The following is a 26,527-nucleotide window of genomic DNA, read 5'->3' as shown; positions in this document are numbered from 1 at the left end:
TTTGTGCAACCTGTTTTGAACACTTTCAACCTACTGCCAGCTGTTTAAAACACTTTCAAACTAATGCCAGCTGTTTTGAACACTTTCAACCTACTGCCAGCTGTTTAAAACACTTTCAAACTAATGCCAGCTGTTTTGAACACTTTCAACCTACTGCCAGCTGTTTAAAACACTTTCAAACTAATGCCAGCTGTTTAAAACACTTTCAAACTATTGCCAGCTGTCTTTAACACTTTCAGACTAATACCAGCTGTTTAAAACGTTTCAAACAAATGCCAGCTGTTTTAAACATGTTTAAACTAATGCCACCTCGGTAAACCTTGTTTCCACAAAAAAAAAACGTCTGCTCGGGTAATGAAAATTTATCCCACCTCAGATAAGTAGATCTAAACCTTCAACCATTCTAGAAATTTTTATCCTGGCCACGGACAAAGATAAAACAAGTACCCGAATGGAACACCTTTTTTAGTTTCATCATGCAATTAACTCCTTTGTTGAAGAGTCATGTAAACCTTGTCGTATGGCAATATTTAAAATGCTTATTTTTTTATTTCTAGCTTCAAATGACACCATAAAAATAGTCTTTACGCACCATTCAAGAAATAATGCTGCAGTCTCCACTTAGAACTATTTGAAGACCGATTTGACTTTTAACATAATCTTAATCACTGCGCGCATATCCATGACAACCACGAATTATCACATATCTATACGCATTTATTTTCACTACGCACAAAAGAGTTCCAGCAATTTTCTTTTACATTTTTTCATTCTTTGTTTAACTGAGGTGGGAGGAAACGCATCTTCCATAACCGCTCGTGTAAGTTAAGTTCATATTTACCCTCGCGCAGTGTGGGTTGCGGATACTCGGTAAACAACGTTTTCGCAAAACACCCTACGCCCGGGTTAGGATGAACCTAAATTACACTCTCGGCCATGGAAGGTTCATATAATCTTCTTCGACAATATCCAGTTTTCATATAAACATGTGATTGGATAAATAGAACAAAACATCTAACGTTTTATGTTTATATGTATTTATTATACACACATGTCTTTCAAAACTCATTGTACGCGGTGACAGTGGCAAGTACCCGCCTCACATGTCCATTGGCGTCCATTGTGATTGCAATGATTGGCCGGGCAGTCGGCTGGAGCGGTACATGTAGGGTTCGCTGTAAGGAACAAGTAGTGTAATTTAGGCTACAGCCGTACAAGTAGGGTTCGTTTGAAGGAACAAGTAGTGTAATTTAGGCTACGCTACAGTGGCACATGTAGGGTTCTCTGTAAGGAACAAGAAGTGTAATTTAGGCTACAGCCGTACAAGTAGGGTTCGCTTGAAGGAACAAGTAGTGTAATTTAGGCTACAGCCGTACAAGTAGGGTTCGCTTGAAGGAACAAGTAGTGTAATTTAGGCTACAGTTGTACAAGTAGGGTTCGATGTAAGGAACATGTAGTATAATTTAGGCTATAGCGGTACATGTAGGGTTCGCTGTAAGAAACAAGTAATGTAATTTAGGCTATAGCGGTACATGTAGGGTTCGCTGTAAGGAACACGTAGTGTAATTTAGGCTACATTGGGACATGATGGGTTCGCTGTAAGAGTCAAGTGGAGTTATTTAGGCTATAGCGGTACATGTAGGGTTCGCTGTAAGATGCAAGTGGAGCTATTGAGGCTATAGCGTTACATGTAGGGTTAGCTGTTAGAGACCAGTGGAGTTATTGAGGCTATAGCATTACATGTAGGGTTAGCTGTTAGAGACCAGTTGAGTTATTGAGGATATAGCATTACATGTAGGGTTAGCTGTAAGAAGCAAGTGGAGTTATTGAGGCTATAGCGTTACATGTAGGTTTAGCTGTAAGAAGCAAGTGGAGTTATTGAGGCTATAGCTTTACATGTAGGGTTCGCTGTAAGAGACAAGTGGAGTTATTGAGGCTATAGCGTTACATGTAGCGTTCGCTGTAAGAGGCTAGTGGAGTTATTGAGGCTATAGCATTACATGTAGGGTTAGCTGTAAGAAGCAAGTGGAGTTATTGAGGCTATAGTGTTACATGTAGGGTTAGCTGTAAGAAGCAAGTGGAGTTATTGAGTCGATAGCGTTATATGTAGGGTTAGCTGTGAGAAGCAAGTGGAGTAATTGAGGCTATAGCTTTTCATGTAGGGTTCGCTGTAAGGAACAAGTAGTGTAATTTAGGCTACAAGCCTAACATGTAGGGTTCGTTGTAAGGGGCAATAATTTAGGCTATAGTGTTACATGTAGGGTTCGCTGTAAGGAACAAGTAGTGGAATTTAAGCTACAAGCGTTACACGTAGGGTTCGCTGTAAGAGGCAATTATTTAGGTTAAAGCGTTACATGTAGGGTTCGCTGTGAGGAACAAGTAGTGTGATTTAGGCTATAGCGGTACATGTAGGATTCGCTGTAAGGAAAAAGTAGTGTAATTTAGGCTGGAGCGGTACATGTAGGGTTCGTTGTAAGGGACAAATCGTGTGATTTAGGCTAAAGCGTTATATGAAGGGTTCGCTGTAAGAGGTAAGTGGTGTTATTGAAGCTAAAGCGTGACATGTGGGGTTCGCTGAAAAAAAGCAAGTGGATTTATTTAGGCTATATCTTTACATGTAGGGTTCGCTGTAAGAACCAAGTGGAGGTATTGAGGCTATATTGTTACATGTATGGTAAGCTGTAAGAGGCAAGTGGAGTCATTTAGGCTAAAGCGTTACATGTAGGGTTAGCTGTTAGAGGCAAATGGAGTTATTGAGGTCATAATGGTACATGTAGGGTTCGCTTTAAGACGCAAGTGGAGTTATTGAGTCTATAGCGTTCCATATATGGAAGGGATTATCCGCCAGTTAATGCATGCTGCATTATGACATTTCTCTTTTTAAATTACTCGTGCATTCGTTTAAATCGTAAGTGCCTTCATGCAATTGCTTCTTTCGTGTTTGAAATGGACTACCGCATGTGTCGAAGTGTACAACTTTTAGTTTCCTTCATGTTATTGCTTAGTGTCTACGTCTAAATGATAAATGACAAATGTCAAGTTCTAACTTTTAATTGACTTTGGTGTACTAATTTAAATACAAGAGTACAATTAAACTTCTAATAGTATTACTAATAATATTTATATAATGTAATTAGACCATTACAAGCTAACTTAATTATACATCAATCAAACATAACAGTATGCATTTACTAATAAGCATATATACGATAGACGAATGCATTTAGACGAACGCAACTTAACGAATGGAATTAGAAGGGAACCAGTAAATATTGGTATCCTGCGACAGCAATATTAAATAGGAATGGAAACCAAATTATGGTACCCTTCTTATCCACGGGAGAGCACTCTCGCGACTTTTTCTACGGTGGCAGTCAAAAGTTTTCGTGCAGGAGCTGTCAAAATTATATCTAAAAGAGGTAATGTCTGACATTATCTGGACGTAAAATGTAATACTGCTAGATGCTATTTTCTGCTCATTATTTTTTCCTGTATGTTTTTATTCGGTACTGAGTAAACCACATATCCAAATTCTAATCTGCGTTTTGGTATGAAATTGAAATGTGTTGTCTGCGAGCGGTGAGATTTTGACCAATTATAGTGCTATCAATCGCAAGATAAATATGTACGCCTTGCTGTCATGTATAGTAATCTATGCATGTGTTTCATTTACTCAAAATTTCAATGTCTTTGCATTCACTGGCTTCAGGACAGCCAAAGCATGTAAACTAGAAATCTGTTATCAGCATCACTGAATCCTGGGTGGGGGGTGTTTGAGGTTGCCCCCCCCCCCCTCCTATAAAAAAATGGTTCTGAGGGAGGAGCGCAAGTCAAAAAAGTTGCGCCCATAAATCATGCCCCCTCTAAAGTCAGATCCTGGATCCGCCCCCGAGGATTTTGCCTAACACATAAGCCAGGTGAAAATTAAAAGTGTGACTTTCTTAATTGCAGTTGGATTGCAGCTCCCCACCTTTGGTTTAAGGTGTTGGCAGTGGTGTTTGGGGGTACTTCCCAAGATAATTTTAGCAATTTCTAGTCCGAAATGGTCCATTTTTGGCGCATTTTATTACTTTTTGTCTCCGATATAGAAATAAAACTTAACTTGGTCGATTAACAGGTTTGGGGGGGGGGGGTGCCCCCCCCCCTACCCCCCACCCCCGTCCGGATTCACTAGTGATGCTGATAACAGATTTCTAGTATACATGCTTTGGCTGTCCTGAAGCCAGTGAAGGCAAAGAAATTGAAAATTTGAGTGAATGAAACACATGCATAGAGTTCTATACATGACAGCCAGGCGTACATATTTTCTTGCGAATGATAGCACTAAGCTCATACTTTTTTTTAATGGCCTCAGAAATTTCAAAACATGTTATCCATCGACAATTGGTCACCGCCTAGTAGACAATACATTTTAAATTCAGGCCGAAACGCAGATTAGAATTTGGATATGTGTCTAACTCAGTACCGAATAAAATAATCCAGGAAAAAAATAATCAGCAGAAAATAACATCAAGCAGTATTATTTTTTAGGTTCAGATAATGTTATACATGACCTCTTCTAGATATATTTTTGACAGCTCCTGCACGAAAACTTTTGACTGCCACCGTAGCAAAGTCGCGAGAGTGCTCTCCCGTGAATAAGAAGGGTACCAGCATTTGGTTTCCATTCCCATTTAATGTTTCTGACGCAGGATACCAATATTTACTGGTTCCCTTCTAATTCCATTCGTTAAGTTGCGTTCGTCTAGATGCATTCGTCTATCGTCTATATGCTTATTGACAAATGCATACTGCTATTGATGAATATTAATTTACCTTTCAATGGTCTTATTACAGTATATAAATACTATTAGTTATTTAGTATTTATAGTTAAGTTGTAGTTTTGTACACAATTTAATTATTTAGTTATTTAAATGTAAGAACTTGACACATGTCATTGGTCGTTTAGACGTTAACACTAAGCAATAAAGTGAAGGCATCTTAAAGTTGTACACATAGACAATTTTTTTTGTCAATAACAAAAAGGCACGAAACAATTGCACGAAGGCACCTGTCATTTAGACGAATGCAATGAGAAATGTCATAAAGCAGCATGAATTAACTGGCGGATAATCCCTTCCATATACATATAGGGTTCGCTGTAAGAAGCAAGTTGAGTAATTGAGGCTATAGTGTTACATGTAGGGTTCGCTGTAAGAGGCAAGTGCTATAACGTTACATGTAGGGTTTGCTGTAAGAGGCAAGTGCTATAACGTTACATGTAGGGTTCGCTGTAAGAGGCAAGTGCTATAACGTTACATGTAGGGTTCGCTGTAAGAGGCAAGTGCTATAACGTTACATGTAGGGTTCGCTGTAAGAGGCAAGTGCTATAACGTTACATGTAGGGTTTGCTGTAAGAGGCAAGTGGAGTTATTGGGGCTATATAGCGCAATATCACAAATAATACAATTGTTTTAATTTACCGAAAGGGATAAATAAATATAGAAAACAAAAGTTGAAAAATTCCTTGTGTTTCTTAAACATATGCCCTTCTAGTTTTTTCCCATAATTTCGTTAAAAAAAGAATTTAACCCCCGTAGTATGTATTCCTTAAGAATAATTCTGTCAGGAAGAACTCGTATCTCATTTTCACACAAAAAGTTGTTTCGGGCCTAAAATCCCATGACTGGCCACATCTACTGTACTACTGTACATCAGAGTTATTGAGATTATACAGATCGAGCGAAGAAGTTGTGGTTGGAGTATCTGTTTTGCACCATATCTACGTTGACCGGCTTTAAAGTGACTCGCTCATGGTTTGTTAAATACACATTTTCTTTTAAGTATGAAATAAAGTGTGGCAAATCATAAGGAGTGTTTAAACAAAATACCAAAGTAAATGCTGATATTTGCTCGAATATCGAACCCCACTGAAACCAAAATACTTTTGTTCTGCTATAACTGTATATTTTTCTGCAATTTTGATATCATACAGTAAACTAATGAAAAAGTCAGTGTTTTCAGATGCATGACCGGTATACCACGTGGTATACACACACTGTAATTTTTTTGGTCCAAAAAAATGAGGAGTCACTTTAAACAGATGCGTACTTGTAAGTAAATTTGCGTTAAATTGTATCAGTGCGTTATTTATTGGACGGTAAGACTTCTGCCTTCTGGTTTCCGTTCCGATATGAGAATTATAACGAACGAACAAAAGAAGGAACCTGTCCTCATTTATGGTGTAATACTTACGTTCACATTCGCACTGGTGGCTCTTACAGATCTCATGGTGAGTAGAGGCACATACTGTAACGGTGCTGTTGTGACAATCCTGGTTGGTAGCGCAATGCTCCGCGCTCACCATAGCTGAATAAATATGGCCATTTTAACATTACTATCAAACATACTATCGTGGTAAGTAGAGGCACATACTGTAACGGTGCTGTTGTGACAATCCTGGTTGGTAGCGCAATGCTCCGCGCTCACCATAGCTGAATAAATATGGCCATTTTAACATTACTATCAAACATACTATCGTGGTAAGTAGAGGCACATACTGTAACGGTGCTGTTGTGACAATCCTGGTTGGTAGCGCAATGCTCCGCGCTCACCATAGCTGAATAAATATGGCCATTTTAACATTACTATCAAACATACTATCGTGGTGAGTAAAGGCACATACTGTAACTGTGCTGTTGTGACAATCCTGGTTGGTAGCGCAATGCTCCGCGCTCACTGTAGCTGAATAAATATGGCCATTTTAACATTACTATCAAACATACTATCGTGGTGAGTAGAGGCACATACTGTAACGGTGCTGTTGTGACAACCCTGGTTGATAGCGCAATGCTCCGCGCTCACCGTAGCTGTATAAATATGGTCATTTTAACATTACTATCAAACATACTATCGTGGTGAGTAAAGGCACATACTGTAACGGTGCTGTTGTGACAACCCTGGTTGTTAGCGCAATGCTCCGCGCTCACCATAGCTGAATAAATATGGCTATTTTAACATTTCTATCAAACATACTATCGTGGTGAGTAAAGGCACATACTGTAACGGTGCTGTTGTGACAATCCTGGTTGTTAGCGCAATGCTCCACGCTCACTGTAGCTGTATAAATATGGCCATTTTAACATTACTATCAAACATACTATCGTGGTGAGTAGAGGCACATACTGTAACGGTGCTGTTGTGACAATCCTGGTTGTTAGCGCAATGCTCCGCGCTCACCATAGCTGAATAAATATGGCTATTTTAACATTACTATCAAACATACTATCGTGGTGAGTAAAGGCACATACTGTAACGGTGCTGTTGTGACAATCCTGGTTGTTAGCGCAATGCTCCGCGCTCACTGTAGCTGAATAAATATGGCCATTTTAACATTACCATCATTTTTAAAATGCAAACTAAATGTCAAGCAAATGAAATTGCGGATAAGTACAAGACTTAATCATAAAGAATTTCAACTTCCGTGGGTGTTTAAAGGTCCGCCTAGTGCCACTCATCCGATACACACTCCCTGCGTCAGATTTTGGGTTGACAATGTATCAGCCAATGAGGTTACTTTCTAAGTCAGTTAGATTACATGAAGTAATATCTTAACGATAAAGAAGGGCTCGTTCTTTACGCCCACTCCGCCCATTCTTTATCATTGAGAATTTACTTCATGTCATCTAACTATTACTTAGGCACCACATAGTTTGCGTTATTTCCTCAATTCTTCACAATCAATGTAGCTAAATATGTTTTATCATTCGGAACTCCTCGGTCATTCTCCATCGAAAACAACGTCGGATGTACGCCAGTACATCGTAAAATTTTGATAATAGTATTAATTTATTGTAGTGTTTTAACGTCCCTTTTCATATATGTATATATATATAAGTTTTAATTTACTGCCAATAAAGTATTTTTGTATACATAATTGAGAATCCAAAGAGTAAAGTCAATAAGTTTAACTGCTAAACTGAAATTACTAGGCGATCTATTTGTAGTGAAGTTAAATGGGTTTTTTTGGCATTTCAAACCGTCCATATGCAAGCAATGTTGTTTTACCGAAAACCGTAGTGATGTAAAATGTTTTTTTTGGCATTTAAAACTGTCCATATACATTGTTTTATCGAGGAGTTCCGAATGGATGTGACATAAATGGTCGGTTGTTTTACCGAGGAGTACCGAATGGATGTTACATAAATGGTCGGTTGTTTTACCGAGGAGTTCCGAATGTATGTTACATAAATGGTCGGTTGTTTTACCGAGGAGTACCGAATGGATGTTACATAAATGGCCGGTTGTTTTATCGAGGAGTTCCGAATGGATGTTACATAAATGGCCGGTTGTTTGACGAAGGAGTTCCGAATGGATGTTACATAAATGGCCGGTTGTTTTACCGAGGAGTTCCGAATGGATGTTACATAAATGGTCGGTTGTTTTACCGAGGAGTTCCGAATGGATGTTACATAAATGGTCGGTTGTTTTACCGAGGAGTTCCGAATGGATGTTACATAAATGGTCGTTTGTTTTACCGAGGAGTTCCGAATGGATGTTACATAAATGGTCGGTTGTTTTACCGAGGAGTTCCGAATGGATGTTACATAAATGGTCGGTTGTTTTACCGAGGAGTTCCGAACGGATGTTACATAAATGGTCGGTTGTTTAACCGAGGAGTTCCGAACGGATGTTACATAAATGGTCGGTTGTTTTACCGAGGAGTTCCGAATGGATGTTACATAAATGGTCGGTTGTTTTACCGAGGAGTTCCGAATTGAGGTTACATAAAATGGTCGGTTGTTTTACCGAGGAGTACCGAATGGATGTTACATAAATGGTCGGTTGTTTTACCGAGGAGTTCCGAATGGATGTTACATAAATGGTCGGTTGTTTTACGGAGGAGTTCCGAATGGATGTTACATAAATGGTCGGTTGTTTTACCGAGGAGTTCCGAATGGATGTTACATAAAATGGTCGGTTGTTTTACCGAGGAGTTCCGAATGGATGTTACATAAATGGTCGGTTGTTTTACCGAGGAGTTCCGAATGGATGTTACATAAAATGGTCGGTTGTTTTACCGAGGAGTTCCGAACGGATGTTACATAAAATGGTCGGTTGTTTTACCGAGGAGTACCGAATGGATGTTACATAAAATGGTCGGTTGTTTTACCGAGGAGTTCCGAACGGATGTTACATAAAATGGTCGGTTGTTTTACCGAGGAGTACCGAATGGATGTTACATAAAATGGTCTGTTGTTTTACCGAGGAGTTCCGAATGGATGTTACATAAAATGGTCTGTTGTTTTACCGAGGAGTTCCGAATGGATGTTACATAAATGATCGGTTGTTCAGATCCTTGATAAAGATAACAACGTGATTAACAACATCGTTGTTAACTTGTTATACATGAGTTATGTGATTATGCGCTAAAATGTGTTAATCAAAGTTGCAAGTACAGCTATAACATGTGTCTTAAATCTTGATGGAAATACAGTAGATCACGCGTGCGTCCATTAAACATCCCGATCAGTATCGATTTAAAAGTTAGCACCGACAACATTAACAACGTTGTAAACTTTACTCTCACAGATTGAACGTTTAACAACTTTTTTTTGTCTTGGAACGAGCAAAGTTTTGCTTAAATATCTGCAAACCAGTGATAAAAGACTGCTTACAAAAGATTGCAAATTTTCATATTTCCGTTTCAAAATTGATGTTTTATGCATTTTTGTTTAACCGAACCAATAGTATGGTTTAAGCCATAAAACAAGCCAATTTGGAATAGAAAAATGAAAATCTTGGATCTGATCTATTGTCAGCAGTTTTTCATCACTGGTTTGCAGATATTTACGCAAAAATGTGCTAATTATTTTTACCTTATGAGACTATAGTAGACCGCAGTAAATCTTTTAGCATTCACCAATCATTTAATATTGGAGCGCTTTTGTGCTATTTAATACATATTTACAATCTTATCAGTAATAAATATTTTCCATAAATGCATTAGTTAGTAAGTAGTAAATGTTTGAATAAGCTAAATTGGAACTTACCAATAACAACAACTGCAACAGCAACAGCACAGAAAAGAGTAAGTTTCATTTTGAACGTGACGAACAAATGTTTGTAACAGAGAAGCGAAAACTTTTTAAACCATTTTATACTCCCATTTTACATCAAAGGTGACATCATCCTGCGCATGCGCTGTTCCAAACATCATTCCGCGCATGCGCTCCAGTGAAATGATCTAGATTTTGAATCAGTTGTCCTTTTGGTGCTCTAAGGTTCAAACGTATGATAACTGTGCACGATTTACGATCAAGTTGTTCCAAATGCTCAACAAAATAAGCTCACATGTGACCCATATTGGTTCATTGACATTAAAAGTTCATGTGAATCTTGCATGTGCTTTATCTGTATCGTGTCCATAAATGCCAAACAACTTAGGCGATAACGAAGAAGGGTTCCACTTAAAACCTGACGACAATAGCATATAATAACAAAATATACCAACTCACTTAGTTCTAACATTATGTATATTTTACAACGATTGTGAAGAAGATATGTTAATTTATACTATGTCACTCTCGTTGGCACGATATCGCGCGAGAGTGTGGTCCTGTGGTGTGGGAGAAACCGGAGAAAACCCACTCGTCCTTGGTGACCACTAACCAAACTCACATGCGCCCAGGTCGGGAATCGGATCACCCTCGTGAGAAGCGAGTGCGCTAACCACTGCGTTAACCGGTCAACCTAATCGAACTCACTGAACAATCATAAATAATGAAAAGCAGGCATTGGGTTGACAATGCATGTTTTAGGTGTTGGGATAGTTCACGTTTATTTCAAGATTCACGAAGGAGTTTCTCGCAGCGTTAACACAAGTATAGCAAGATTGTTAAAAATAAAAAGGAGTACCAATCCTCTCAACCCACATTAAAGTGCACCGAAAGTCGAGCGTATCAGTACAATTTCGCCTCTGTTAAAAATAGATTCGTACACCAGAACGTGTAACTTAAATTGTACAAATATGCCTTGTGTCCTTGGCAAGACCCCTCGCTCATTCGGAACTCCTCAATGCTTGTTTTGCATGTTTGAATTTCATGTTTGTATTGCATGTTAGTATTGCATGTTTATATTCATGTTTGTAATTCATATCTGTATTTCATGTCTGTATTTCACGTTTGTATTTCATGTCTGTATTTCATGTTTGTATTTCACCTTTGTAGTTCAACGTGCATATGCTTCTCAAAGTTCAAATTCAAACTTTACGACATAACATGACCTGGTTTTGTGTGTGACTGACCAATATGCCTAATAAGTGGTCAACATAATATTTGAGATGGCAGTATTTTTCAAGTTTTCCTATACATGTACATTTATTTCAGCAAATTCGCAGTCTGTCGTTATAATTTATTGATTTTAATCAGGTGAACGGTAGATATAAACATTTTTGGTCCATTTTTAAACCTGTCCTATCGTTTGAGTATGACTTACCAAGACACATATTTTTATGACTTTATTGATAAGACGTTTTTGGCGAGCTGAATTTGCATAAACCGTCAGCATATGTTAAGGACATGTGCGATTTCCCATGCCCTATATACAACAGTTATTGCGTTTCCAAATAGATCTATTGTCTACGTATAAATCGTGATTTCGCAAAATCGAGTGGCGCATGCGCAGCCGATTATTTAAAAGAGAAGGATATTTTGTGTGTGGACGATATATTATTCAAAATATCGCTAAACTATGAAAGCTGCATTTTGTTTCTTGGCTTTGGCTGTGGGTAAGTAAGAGTTTGATGCGAAAATAATCTGACAAAAAAAAATAGACTATGTTATCCTGTTTCACATTTTAATGGTATGTTAGGTGAGTAGTTATAAGTAAATAAAAATGGACCAATCAATAAACGTATTTGATCACTCATTCGGAACTCTTCGGTCATTCTTCATCAAAAACAACCTCGGATTTATGCCGGTACATCAGTAGAAATAGTTCGTCAAGTTTTAGATAATAGTATCAATACACTGTAGTGTTTAAACGTGTGTTTTGTAATTACATAGTTTAAATCGATTGCCAGTGAGTGTTATTACATAAATAAAAAAACAAGAGTAAAGTCAAAAAGTTTTAACGGCTTAATTGAAATTACTACGTGATCTACTCGATGGAAAATGGCCGAGGTATTCCGAATGTTGATAACTAAGATCAAACAAAACATTGAACTGTATTAAAAATCGGCTTCTGAAACAGCTAGAAGATTTCCTCAAATATTACATATGGTTTACATCTTTAACTCCTGTGGTCTGCCACATCAATTCAACATGCAGACCTATCGGAGCTACTCGGTCATTTCTTCCAAACATCCTCAGATGTACATGGACGGTTTAAAATGTCAGAATATTTTACATTTGTTTACGCTGCAAGAATATCGCGTAGTAGTATCCATTTAGCAGTGAAGCCTCAAGATTTTACTCTTGGGAATCTTAAAGACATATGGAATAATATACACGTACTTCATTTGCAATAAATTTGTCAGTCAAACAAATTACTCGTTAAACACTACACTTCATTAATAGTATTATTTTAAATTAACCTACTTTAACTTATGCTTCCGATTGCTACGAAATTTGTTGTCTTTTCTTCGGTTTACGAGTGTCCAAATGCCACTTTATCCTCTTGACATGGTTTCAGCATACGCGTGCGCAGAAACATGCACAGACACCTCCACATGTGATACCACTGTCACAACATGCGGAGGCACGGCAGCCCTTGCTTGCGTAAATCGTGTATGTACCTGTTCGAATGGCGATGGCACTGGTAAGACATTTTTCCAAAGGTATTCTGAAGTAATTCAAAACTACCTCACGTTCCCTGTGCCCAGGAACACTCCAATCGTAACAACACGGCCATCTCCGGCAAGCTTGGATATTTTATTTATTTCGGATAATGGCCGAGGTATTCCGATTTAGGTACACTCCAATCGTAACAACTCGGCCATGTCCGGCAAACTTCGGGATACGGTAGTCATTTCTGTTGGATAATGGCCGAGGTATTCCGATTTAGGTACACTTGTTAAATTATGGGCAGAATCTATGCGGTAAATGTCCTTATGACCATTTTGATGGAAGCGCAATGAACGCCAAAAAACGAAGTTCCGCCTGGAATTGTAGGATCTTTACATTCTACCGTGAGATAAGTATGCTGATATAAAATTGCCCGCCCTTGTACCACAAAGAGCAGTTCCGTGGTCTAGTGGTAACATACTTGTTTCCTATCAAGGAGTCGCTGGTTTGATTCTGCAGGGGCGGGTCCATGATTTGATGTTAGAGGGGGCGAAACCTTTTGACTTGCGCCTCTATCTCAGAACTGAACTATTTATGTGATTTAAATTGTTGGCAAGGGGGGTCGCCAGATGCGCCTCACCCCAAACTCCGCCAGCATTCTCCGCCGCACGCGAGACGGCCGTTTTGTGAAAAGATTTGTCGAAGATATTTTTTAAAACTAAACTCTAAATCAAACTCTGGTCAAGACCGAAGGCGGGGCTCCGTAAGCGGCGTAGACTGTGCTATGTTGCATTTAATTGGTGAATAAATGTGAAATTATCTTTGTTTAAAGTCTTCATTCGAGGTAAAACAGTGCCTTCATACGTAGCATTTATGACGCAATTTATCACGTGGTATACTCACACTGCGGAACGCCACTATTATCGTGAAAATGAATCTCGGTGGGGCTCTTTACGCGCCGAAGTCTGCGCCATTTTTTATTTTAAAGGTGAAGAAATGGTAAAGTTATCTTTGTTTGAAGTCTTCATTCGAAGCAAAATATTACTTTCCGACGAAGCATGTATAACGCAATTTATCACGTGGTATACACACACTGAAAAACATATGTTCGTAAGTGGCAATGAAATATGTATTGGAACACTACTTTAATGTGACTCGCTCATGGTTTGTAAAAGGCACTTTTTTAGTTACGAAAAAAAGTGAGGGAAATCATAAGGAGTGTTTAGCTGCACTCTCACATATTTTTTTCTTTTTTTTCTTTGTCTTTGAATGAGCAAATTTTTGCGTAAATATCTGCAAACCAATGATAAAAGACTGCTGACAAAAGATCAGATCGCAGATTTTCATATTTCCGTTCCAAATGTAATGTTTTATGGCTTGAACCGTGACTAATGGTTAAGGAAACAATGCATAAAACAATATTTTTTTAACTTCAATATAAAAATCTGCGATCTATTATTGGTCGCACTCTTATTTGACTGGTTTACATGGATTTTCACATAAATTGGCTCGTTCCAAGACATAAAATAAAAAAGTTGTCATAACGTTAAATCTGTGAGAGTGCAGCTTTAAAACAAAAATATCAAAAAATGGAACCCTTCAGTAAATGTTGGTATTTTCTCAAATATCGTCTTTGATGACCACAATTTTCAAACGTTTATAACGCGTTTGAAAATTAATTACGGCTGTGGTGTTGCATGATTGGTTGATTGACATTATCACGTGATATCATCAATATATCCTTAAAAGGTCAACATTTCCACCCAAACCAAAATACTTTTTTTAGACTATAACTGTATTTTTTTCTGCAATTTCGATATCATAGAGTAAAATAATAATAAAATAAGTGTTTTCAGATGCATTACCGGAAAAACTAAATTTTGGTCCAAAAACATGAGCGAGTCACTTTAAGAAGTTTACATATACATGTTCTCTCAACATAAACAATATGGCTTCACCGACTTTTTTCAGGAGCTCTAAACTGCACGATGAATGCTGACTGTCATCACCAACACCTTCACCACTGCAACAAAGGTCACTGGATGTGTCAAGCTGGCCATTGTCATTGCGGCCAGGCACCGTGAGAATTGCTCCGCTGTTAATTGTACACTACACACAATAAAACTAATCGCAACTGCTGTGTTTTGCTTATACAGTCGAACCCCGTTTGCTCGAACTTCCAGGGACCAGCGAAAATACCTCAATAAATTCGAGCCAAGCGGGATTGTTTAACTTCAGTAGAAAGCAATCGGTCCTTTACATCCAGTTCGAGCCAACGAAAAAATCGAGCCAAGCGAGTTCGAGCCAACGGGGTTCTACTGTACCATATTGTTAAGGGCTCAAATGCGTTCTTTGCCAGAAATTGGAGATAACAGCTGTGAGTTGTGTTATCTGTCCCAGTTCAAAATACTGCAGCAATGCCATTGATCCCATGTTTGTGATATGTTTAAGTAAGTCAGGGGCAGTGTTTAAAAACAGTCTCAAGTCTGAGTTCAGACTCTAGACTCATTTGACAAAACTTCTTTTCATTGCAATTTGCCTTTTATCAGAGCATTAATGGTAAAATGTGCTGAAATATATTCTGTTTGAATGTTTTTCTATCATTTACATACATTTTTGTAAAAGAAATGGAATAAAAAAAAATCCTTCCTTTTTAAAAATACTTTTCTGAGTCTGAGTCTAGACTTGAACTTGAGACTGTTGTAATCATGGCCTCAGATTATTAGCACTATAATTCATAGTCAAATGACTTCAGATGACGCCAAATATATACAAAACGTAACGCAGTCTTAGGTTGTTGTTGTATTTGAGTTTATAAAGGTCGCCCGCGCCCTATAATGGCTGCATTATGGCTTGACCCCGTCACAACCCCAAGTGTGACTTAATCAGAATTTTTAAGCCAAAGGGGGAGTTTTACTCCCATCGGTTGATGGGATATTCGCCAAAGGAGTCATTTTGTACCCAAAATGCCGCGAAACCGGCGATGAATGACATCTAGAGTGGTCCCACAGCTCTATATATGAGTCTTAGGTTATCGCACAACAGACCTATAAAATGTGTCGGGTGGCAAAAATTACATACTAAGCATATTTAAAAATCTACGACCATCGTCTTTGACGACATTTAACGTTGTAAATATCCTGACTTTTGTACGACTAATCTAAGACTATCCAACGAATTTCGTAGACCTGCTGTACGACGTATGTGACAGTGGACTAACTGAAAACTACTTAGGCAATGCCATACAGATTCTAGATTAGCCTATTATGAAAGACTGGTAGATTTTGGGCATTCGACACCGTCGCAGCAGAAGTTTTAAAATCAAAATATAGCAAAGATAAATGCATTGTTGAGCTGATATATATTAATGAGACAACTTTCAAATTATATTATAAACTATTTACAAGCAACCCTGTAGCCAATACTGAACAAGAGAGAGTACAGTTTGACCAAACGCTTGCAGCCTACTGTATAAAACTGGTTATGCACTAGTCATTTGTAGCCACGGCCCCCAGGTCCGGCATAGCGGGGACTTTGAATCTCGGTCCAGCCAGTCCAAGGTAAAATCCCCGCCATGCACGGACGAACTGCTGGTAAAATTCCCGCAATGGAGGAACGAACTACTGGTAAATTCCAGGCCATGCAGGGACGAACTACTGGTAAAATTCCCGCCATGCAGGGACGAACTGCTGGTAAAGTCCTCGCCATGCAGGGACGAACTGCTGGTAAAATCCCCGAAATGCAGGGACGAACTGCTGGTAAAATCCCCGCCATGCAGGGAAGAACTGCTGGTAAAATCCCCGCCATGCAGGGACGAACTGCTGGTAAAATCCCCGCCATGCAGGGACGAACTGCTGGTAAAATCCCCGCCATGGAGGGACGAACTGCTGGTATAATCCCCGCCATGCGGGGACGAACTGCTGGTAAAATCCCCGCCATGCAGGGACGAACTGCTTGTAAAATCTCTGCCATGCAGGGACGATTTATTTATTTATATATTGTTTTCATTGATTTTTCATTAATCAATTTATGCACAATTTGATAATAGTATTTTCCGCAATTTGTCGTTGAAATTAATTAATAAATTTAATAAATTGTGTTTTGCAGATTTATGACCCACTGGCCATATGATTACGATAACAAATGATCTACGCGCGACATGCACTAATTGAAAAGGCCATAAAAGTATCCGACAAAAAGACAGTGCGGACACTTCTTAAATATATTAGGTGCAACCTTTCAATATAAAATCAACATATATTAGTTATGCACCCCATTTCTTCGGTAAATTGAAACAGTCGTCTGTGGACTTATTTGCAAATTGTATTAGTTAATTCCTACGATTTACTTAAAGTGATATAGCCTCATGGGTATATATATGTTTAAAGTCCTAACATTTAGGAGTGAACCCCTCCCCCCATGCTGTATATGCCTCATGGGTATATATATATATGTATAAAGTCCTCACATTTAGGAGTGAACCCCTCCCCCATGCTGTATATGCCCCCATGGGTATATATATATGTATAAAGTCCTAACATTTAGGAGTGAACCCCTCCCCCATGCTATATATGCCCCATGGGTATATATATATGTTTAAAGTCCTAACATTTAGGAGTGAACCCCTCCCCTCATACTGTATATGCCCCATGGGTATATATATGTATAAAGTCCTAACATTTAGGAGTGAACCACTCCCCTCATACTGTATATGCCCCATGGGTATATATATATGTAAATAGTCCTAACATTAGGAGTGAACCCCTCCCCTCATACTGTATATGCCCCATGGGTATATATATGTATAAAGTAAACATTTAGGAGTGAACCCCTCCCCTCATACTGTATATGCCCCATGGGTATATATATGTATATAGTCCTAACATTAGGAGTGAACCCCTCCCCTCATACTGTATATACCCCATGGGTATATATATGTATATAGTCCTAACATTAGGAGTGAACCCCTCCCCTCATACTGTATATACCCCATGGGTATATATATGTATATAGTCCTAACGTTTAGGAGTGAACCCCTCCCCTCATACTGTATATGCCCCATGGGTATATATATGTATAAAGTAAACATTTAGGAGTGAACCCCTCCCCTCATACTGTATATGCCCCATGGGTATATATATGTATATAGTCCTAACATTAGGAGTGAACCCCTCCCCTCATACTGTATATACCCCATGGGTATATATATGTATATAGTCCTAACATTTAGGAGTGAACCCCTCCCCTCATACTGTATATGCCCCATGGGTATATATATGTATAAAGTAAACATTTAGGAGTGAACCCCTCCCCTCATACTGTATATGCCCCATGGGTATATATATATATATATGTATAAAGTCCTAACGTTTAGGAGTGAACCCCTCCCCTCATACTGTATATGCCCCATGGGTATATATATATGTATAAAGTAAACATTTAGGAGTGAACCCCTCCCCTCATACTGTATATGCCCCATGGGTATATATATATGTATAAAGTCCTAACATTTAGGAGTGAACCCCTCCCCTCATACTGTATATGCCCCATGGGTATATATATGTATAAAGTCCTAACGTTTAGGAGTGAACCCCTCCCCTCATACTGTATATGCCCCATGGGTATATATATGTATAAAGTCCTAATATCTAGGAGGGAGCCCCTCCCCTCATACTGTATATGCTTCATGGGTATATTCATCATATACGGGGAAACTAAACATTCCCGAACACTAAGCGTATACGGGAACACAACATGTCCGTGTCTCCATTTTGTACGGGTAATGTTACTTGTATATTTCCGCACATCTATAATATACGAGATTTGTACACGCCAGTGTAATCATCATGTACGGGAAACTAATTATTCCCGAGCCCTAGCCGTGAATTTATCCACCCAGCATTATCGAATTCAATTTTTGTGTACCATATAGATGTCATTGTAATTTCTTCAAAGACTGTTAAAACACATAAAAGCGTATGTACGTGAAGTTAGCGGCCTAGCGGCTTAGCGGCGTGAAGTTAGCGGCCTAGCGGCGTGAAGTAAGCGGCCTAGCGGCCTAATATGGTATCTTATTTTTAAGCATGGATACATGGCTTTTCTTCTTAAACAATGATATATTAATTGTTTTTATGCACAAAATATCAATTTGGAGTGATTTTTAATATTTGTTTTCAAAAACGTCGATCAAACATTCATATATTTTTAAGAATGCAAACATGCTTTCTCTTCTAAAACAATGATATATTTGCTGTTTTTATGCACAAAATATCATTTTCCGGCCTAGCGGCCTAATATGGTATCTTATTTTAAAGCATGGATACATGCCTTTTCTTCTTAAACAATGATATATTAACTGTTTTTATGCACAACATATTAATTTGAAGCGATTTTCAACATTTTTTTTCAAAAACGTTGATCAAACAGTTTTCTATTTAAAGCATGCAAACCTGCCTGCTCTTCTAAAACAATGATATATTTGCTGTTTATATGCACAAATCATTAGTCTGAAGCGATTTTCAACAATTTTTAAAATAAGTCGATCAAGCGATTCAGCGGCCTAGCGGCCTAGCGGCCTAGCGGCGTGAAGCTAGCGGCCTAGATTGATCATTTGTGCATATAAACAACAAATATATCATTGTTAGAGAAGAGGAGCAATTTCTATAAAACGTGACTTTTCTTTTCACATTCCTATTACTCTGCGTAACACGGAAAAATGTAAACAAGTCAATGGTATAAATGTTGTTAATATCATATATGATGTAAAATGAAACAAAAATTAACCTTTTTTGATTACTAAATTCAAAACTACCGTACACGTTGGATGTAGGGGTTTCAGTACATTCCCGTATATTAAACCATTTTCCGCAGTGCATAAAATGGCTTAAACAACAGAATGGCATAATTCGTAATGTTAGTACTTATTAGAAATCAGTCAATAAAAAGTGTTCTTCGTTTAGCATAGCTCTTACTTTCATGATTTTGTTAATTTTGCATGGAAATTGACGGGAATTTTATTAGATATGAATTTAATTTAAAAATAGCCTTAGATGCTTGTCCTGCTAGTGTATCAAAAGTTGTTGTAAAAGAGCCTCCACTTGTAAAGACAATACCCAAGTATGTACAATTTCTGACTATCTCTAAATTTTGCCCCTTATATAATAACATATCCCCACAATTCACCATTTCGATCTAGAAATTGTTAACAATTTCTTGAGGGATTACCCCCAAAGCTTCCTGCCATAACTTAAAACAAAATAAATGTTTGTTGTGAGACAGGGGTGCATAAGTTGAAATGCAACACCCGTATACTACGCCCCCTTTAATGTCAAGTCCTTGTACTTCCCTTTGCAGGCGCATAGCTAGGGTCAATTTGGGATTACACTGATCAACGTTATTTAAAATTCGGGGTTTTGTGTATGACAAAAACTTTCATTATGCAACTGCGTATTTGCGTACAGTCAGCTATGTACCTGCTATGCATACATCAAAGGACACTGACTTCTGGCATCAGCGATTCAGGGGTATCCTTTTTCATGAACAGGACCGAAAAGTCAGCCTCATACCCCTCAAAGCATCCAAAGATGTTAAGTTTAAACTGGTTTCTCTTCCGCTGACCAACTAAATCATACATTTAAATGATGCTCACAGAAATGATGCAGTACAAAAAAAAATTATTTAAGGTAATGAAACTCAGTGTTGGAAAACGCTGTTGAAGGCGGTAAAAATTCACAGTGTCTGCAATACAAAATTGCGTTGTTATCATTCTTTGTTTATCTTTGATTTAAATGAGCACTTTTTGATCAGTTAATTTACAAACAATAGTACACCGATAAGCAGCTGCACGTGCCATGTATTCATGTATGTAAATGTTTGTTGTTTCAGTGATGCCAAAGTCATCATAATGGGGGACTACGCAGTTGGGAAGACATCTCTTATCAGCCGCTACATCGATGGAACATTTACCACTCACTCCCCAGTGAGTTGTCTTCTATGTTATGTTACCTAACGTGACTTTTCCTTTATAAACTTACATGTACCTTTAGTTATCATTTTTCCGTAATGTCAAATGTGATTGTTATGCTGTCTGAAGGGCGAAAACACATTGTTTCCTTTATTGTGTTTAAATGAAGGGATGAAAAGCATCTACCATAGCCGCTCATGTAAAATAGGTTCATTCCAACCCTCGTGCATGGTGTTTTCTGCGAAACTCGGTAAACCTCATTTCCACTACAACACCCTACCCTCGGGTTCGGAAGAGCCTATCTTACACTCTTGACCATGGAAGATACTTTTAATCTCACCTTAACCATTTTTAGTTTGACTATTCGAAGAAAAGGAGGGCTATACTATTCGCGTCGTCGTCGGCTTCGGCGTTTGGTTAAAGTTTTAGGGCAAGTTGGGATTTTCACTTATAAGTCCAATACCCTTCCTTAAATTGACTTAATACTGCACACAGTTGTTCAGGGCCATCACATAATGAGGTTAGATAACTCCATATTATCCTTAATACAAATTACAGCCCCTGATTGACTATGGAACTTAGGTTAAAGTGTTAGGGCACGTTGGGATATTTATTATGCCTCCCTTCGAAGAAGAGGGGTATATTGCTTTGCACAGGCATGTCGGTATGTCGGTTAGTCGGTCCGTCGGTAGACCAAAGCTTGTCCGAGTGATAACTCAACAATTCCTGGACGTATGGTCATCAAACTTGACATGAAGGTTGGGCCTGACCAGTAGATGACCCCTATAGATTTTAGGGCTCATCGGGTCAAAGGTCAAGGTCACAGTGACCTTTAATGGTAACATATTTTTAAAGCTTGTCCGAGTGATACCTCAACAATGCCTAGACCTATGGTCATCAAACTTGATATGGAAGTTGGGCCTGATCAGTAGATGACCCCTATTATATTTGGGGGTCATCGGGGCCAAAGGTCAAGCTCACAGTGACCTTGAATGGTAAAAGGTTGTCCATGTGATAACTCGACAATGCCTGCATCCATGGCCCTCAAACTTGACTTGGAGGTTGGGCCTGACCAGTAGCTGACCCCTTGTTTTTTTGGGCTCATCGGGTCAAAGGTCAAGGTCACAGTGACCTTGAATGGTAAAAGGTTGTCCAAGTGATAACTCGACAATGCCTGTACCCATGGCCCTCAAAATTGAATTGGAGGTTGGGCCTGACCAGTAGATGACCCCTATTGTATTTGGGGGTCATCGGGCCAAAGGTCAAGGCCACATGTACCTTGAATGGTAAAATTTTGTCTGAGTGATAACTCAACAATGCCTGCACCCATGGCCCCCAAACTTCGCTTGGAGGTCGGGCCTGACCAGTAAATGACGCCTATTGATTTAAGGGGTCATTTGGTCAAAGTTCAAGGTCTCAGTGACCTTGAATGGTAAAAGGTTGTCCGTGTGATAACTCAGCAATGCATGCACTTATGGCCCTCAAACTTGACTTGGAAGTTGGGCCTGACCAGTAGATGACCCTTTTGTTTTTGGGGGTCATCAGGCCAAAGCCGAAGGTCACACTGACCTTGAATGGTAAAAGGTTGTCTGAGTGATAACTCGACAATGCCTGCACCTATGGACCACTAACTTGACTTGGACGTTGGGCTTGACCAGTAGATGACCACTATTGTTTTTGGGGATCATCGGGCCAAAAGCAAGGTCACAATGACCTTGAATGGTAAATGGTTGTCCGTGTAATAACTCGACAATGCCTGCACCCAAGGCCATCAAACTAGACTCGGAGGTTGGGTCTGACCAGTAGATGGCCCCTATTGATTTTAGGGGTCATTGGGCCAAAGGTCAAGGTCACAGTGACATTGAACGATAAAAGGTTGTCAGAGTGATAATTCAATAATGCCTGCACACATGGCCCTCAAACTTGACTTTGAGGTTGGGCCTGACTAGTATATGACCCCTATTGATTTTAGGGGTCAAGGTCACAGTGACCTTGAAAGCAAACTTGACTATTCCTTGACATAATGTCATTAAACTTAACATGAAGGTTGGGCCTGACCGGTAGATGACCCCTCTTGACTTTGGGGGTCATCGGGCCAAGGTCAAGGTCACAGTCACCTTTAACACAAAAAAGTTAACAACTCTCCTCAACCTATGATCATCAAATTTGATATGGAAGTTGGGCCTGACCAGAAGATGGCACTTATTGATTTTAGGAGTCTTTGGGTCAAAGGTCAAGTTCACAGTGACCTTGAATGCGAAAATGTTTCAAGTGATAATTCGACAATGCCTGCACCCATGGCCCTCAAACTTGACTTGGTGTTGTGTCTGACCTGTACATGATCCCTTATGATTTTAGGGGTCATCGGGTCAAAGGTCAAGGTTACAGTGACCTTGAACAAAAAAAGCTTGTCTGTGTGATAACTTGTCAATGCCTGCTCCCATGGCCTTCAAACTTGACATTAAGATTTTTGGTGACCAGCTGATGACTCATATAGATTTTGAGGTCAAAGAGTCAAAGGTCATAATCATAACACACTCTATCCTCAAACTTTGAATGGTCATAATCTTAAAACTGCCTAAACGGCATCCAATGTCAGTGACAAATCAGCTGTCATTTCGGTCCATGCATAGTTCATTCAATTGTCCTTATAATCCTGACAACATGGCGCTCAGGGGGGCATAATGTTTGACAAACATCTATTGTTAATAAATTCTATACCCTTCGTTCAATTGACTTAATACTTCACACAGTTGTACAGAGCCATCACATTATGAGGTTAGATAACTCCATAGTATCTTTTATACAAATTATGGCCCCTGATTGACTATTGAACTAAGGTTAAAGTTTTAGGACAGATTCGGATATGTATTGATAACTTCTATACCCTTCATTCAATTTACTTAATACTTCACACAATTGTTCAGGACCATCACCCAAGGAGGTTACATTACTCCATATTAACCTTAATACAAGTTATGGCCCCTGATTGACTAAGGTTATAGTCTAAGGGCAGGTTAAAGTTTGAGGGCAAGTTGGGATTTTTAAAAAAAACACCTTCTATACCCTTCATTCAATGCACTTAATACTACGCAGAATTATTGACGACCATCTAACAACAAGGAACATGACTCCATTTTAACCCTACATACAAATTATGGCCATTGAATGATTTTTTTAAATAAAAAAAAGCATATATACCCTTCATTAAATGCACTTAATACTACGCAGAATTATTTACGACCATCTTACAACAAGGAATCTACATCACATAATTTCGTAGGATGTTGAAAATGAACCAGTACAGGTAAAAAGACTTCATCAAAAAAATAAAAAAAATATTTTTGATTGGGATTTTTTTCTGAAGATTGGGAAAAATATTATATTTTGCGTTGAGAATTGGTCCGATAGTTGGACCCGTGGGTACTATAGAAAATTCCCTGGTCGTCTAAATATAGTACCGGTACATTTGGAGTTGCTTGCAAAACTATACATGTACTCAATTTTCCTGACTTGGAATTAAGGTAGTTTATATTGTAATCTAAGCAACCATAATTGTAATAGTGTATTCAAAAATAGGAATAGCTTAATAAATATCACTCGAAATGATTATATTTTACTCACTGGTAGGATGTCATCGTTATCCCTACCGTGAGCTGATGTTGAGGGTATAGCGCCATCCCCAGCCCCTCCACTCACAGTGATAGGCGTGGCTGTAAACTGGGCCTCTGATTGTTCCAGAGCGAGCAAGTCTAGCCCGCCTCCTGACTGCTGTAGCAACTCTTGGACGCTAGCTGATTGGAGAACCTCGTCCAGTTTGGTCAAATGTTCTTCTGAGAAGCCACTGAACGGGTTTTTCTATAAAGAGATCAAAAAGAAAAATATTGCAGTTTGACAAAATGTTGAACAAAATTTTAAATCATTTTTGCTGAAAATTCATGGCTAAAATGGAAAACACAAACTTGTTGAAATAAAGTTAACCTGGTATTGCTTGATGTGGTCAATAATAAAATATTAAAAATACTCATTTGACAATTACACAATTTTTTAAAGAGTAAAAGTATCTCCATTTTGTTTTTAAATCTTGTTGAATGTTCATACCTCTAAACTGTCATCAAAGTTCCAATTTAAATTTTGTGGATTCTGGCTAATTGATAGGTCACTTGGTTCTGCCTTTGTGATCTTAGACTCCGCCTCTTGTGTAGCTGTTTGGCTTACTGACCCTGAAGCAGCAGCTGATTGGCTTATCAAATCACCTGACCCCTCTCATGAATCTGATTGGTTATGACATTTGTCTGAAGAACCATTCATCGCATATTACTGAAAATCTAAAAGAATGAAAATACAAATATTCATAAAATTAGAACTGTTATCTGTTGCCCATAACTTCATAAAAGGTCACCTTGCCCTTTGGACTGACATCTATTGACCCTTAAATTATTTGAGGTCAGCTACTGACAAAAATTAATGTGCTAACTTATTCTGAAGACTCTCCACCAAGTTGTTAAAAATTTATTGATTCGAAATTAAATGGATTTTTGGTGGTAAAGGCCATCATGACCTTGACCTTGGGTCACCTGTTGACCTGACCATGAAAATTGTGCATAATGAGTTTGAAAATTCTACACCAAGTTGTTCAAAGTCAAGGAAAAATAGGGCAATGATACTGGAACCTATAATCCAAGGATGCCTACACAAATTTGTAAAAACATAAAGGGAAACCAGTATGAAATAAGAGAATCCCCATCACACTTAATATATAACAAGTGAAAGTTACAGCCCAGACACAAATTATTGAGCCGGACACACGGACGGATGATGTGATTTTAATATGCCCACCTTTGGGGGCATAAAAAAACATTTTTTTTTTGGAATAGATCAGATTAAAGGTAACAATTTTAATTTAATTTTAATTTACAAGTTTGGTGGCCAAAAAAGAGGAAATCAGCTGAAAAGAGAAAAATTGGTATCCCTGATAATTGTGAATTCAACATCTGCTTGAGTCTCTGACACTATTATTAGTATTTACCATAACATATTATCATTTAATATACATGTATGTAGAAGCCAACAACAGTTTATTGATACATTGCATTTCCCTTTAACTGTCTAACACATCAGACATGCAATAACAGAGGCAATTGTGTAGAACTTTGTTTGCCCTAATGGCACATGCTGTTGCATCATGCCTACAAGACCTTACAGTGAAGACCTTGGGTATTGGTATATTCTGGTCTCAGCTGGAAAACAATCATGAGATGAATTATCATTGGCGCGATTGAGAGAAACAGTCTACACTACCATCTAGATTTTGATAATTGTCACGGCTTTTCCTTACCTAGCCACAATAATGCGCGTCTAGGGAACGGTTTTTAACATTTGGATATATATTGTGTTCACTATAACGCCACAAGTCGATTTATTTATAGCAATGTAAAATAAAATATTCGACTATTATTCTACAACACACTGAATTGTTATAAGAACACATAAAAGGGACACATAAATGATATACTGGTTAATACCTTTTACTTTTAATTTTAGTTTTCCATGAAAAACTGACGCTGATCGGCTTCTGTCAACTTTTCACTGCCATATTGGGTTAGCCACTATAAGTATATTTATCCTACGCAGTGACTTCCCCTGTCGGGACATTGATATTCTCGATACATTATTCATAAGGTTGATTTTTTTTCGACTGTTTTCCTGGTTAATATACATATAAATATATTTGTTTTATTAAAGCTTTTAAAAAACCTTATTTATATATATATGTGTTCACATTTTTATCAAATATTG

General features: G+C 38.4%; 1 protein-coding gene and 1 long non-coding RNA gene across 2 annotated transcripts in view; one reads left to right on the top strand and one right to left on the bottom strand.

Moving 5' to 3' along the window:
• The window catches only part of LOC128204252 (uncharacterized), a 146,689-nt gene that overhangs the window by 78,356 nt on the left and 41,806 nt on the right, over positions 1 to 26,527 (bottom strand). The window lies entirely within an intron of this gene.
• Positions 12,685 to 14,899, top strand: LOC128204265 (uncharacterized). Its single transcript, XR_008256141.1, has 2 exons — positions 12,685 to 12,799; positions 14,737 to 14,899. It is a non-coding gene; the product is annotated as an uncharacterized LOC128204265 (long non-coding RNA).

Source organism: Mya arenaria, chromosome 10 (assembly GCF_026914265.1).
Source record: "Mya arenaria isolate MELC-2E11 chromosome 10, ASM2691426v1".
Taxonomy (NCBI): domain Eukaryota; kingdom Metazoa; phylum Mollusca; class Bivalvia; order Myida; family Myidae; genus Mya; species Mya arenaria.
The sequence above is the reverse complement of the archived record's forward strand: the minus strand, read 5'-3'. Positions and strand labels throughout refer to the sequence as shown.